Genomic DNA, 760 nt, shown 5'->3' on the forward strand with positions numbered 1-760 from the left:
CTTCAGACACGCCGCGCTCATGCCACGCAGCCAGTGTGTCACCGGCCTAAGTCGTGACATTTGCCAAGTATGGTTACCCATACTTGGAATTGGTGCTCTGCATTTAACCCATCCAAGTGCACACACACAGCAGTGAAAAGTGAACACACTCAGAGCATTCACATATAAATGGGGCCCCATATAAACCATTCACAAAGGGTAACTTAATGTGAGTTATTATTATTTTTTAAAATACTGAATTTTTTTTTTTAAATGACTAAAATTAAAATTAAAACTGAAACTAAATATATTTTAGTAATTAATTAGGAATTTTTGTATGTGCTTCTACCATTTTATTAGTTATTGATTTTGTATTATTATTTTTATTATTATTTGTACAAATCTATTTAGCTTTATTTTTATTTAAGTTTTATTTTTAGTAAAACTAAATTACTTTTGTAATTCCGCAGCATGTCTTAATGAAGGACATGACCATCTACACTGAGTAATTCTGTAATTTGGTATCTCAAAAAGTAATTTGGCTCCTAAATGCTTTCAATTTATGAGCCAGTGGCCTGCTAATCATTTTTATTTTTAGTCTGGATCCCTGAATCACAATACTCAGGCATAATAATCATAAAGTTTCCTTTAAGAATCAAGCTTTCGACCAAATCAGTCTCAGCCACGCAAGAGTAGCACACAAAGACATTGTATTTTTACAGCAGAGAGAAATATATAGACAGAAATGTGCATTTTACTTAATGATCAAGGGAAAAGTACA

This window comes from Carassius gibelio, chromosome A3, assembly GCF_023724105.1.
Source record: "Carassius gibelio isolate Cgi1373 ecotype wild population from Czech Republic chromosome A3, carGib1.2-hapl.c, whole genome shotgun sequence".
In the NCBI taxonomy this organism is placed as follows: domain Eukaryota; kingdom Metazoa; phylum Chordata; class Actinopteri; order Cypriniformes; family Cyprinidae; genus Carassius; species Carassius gibelio.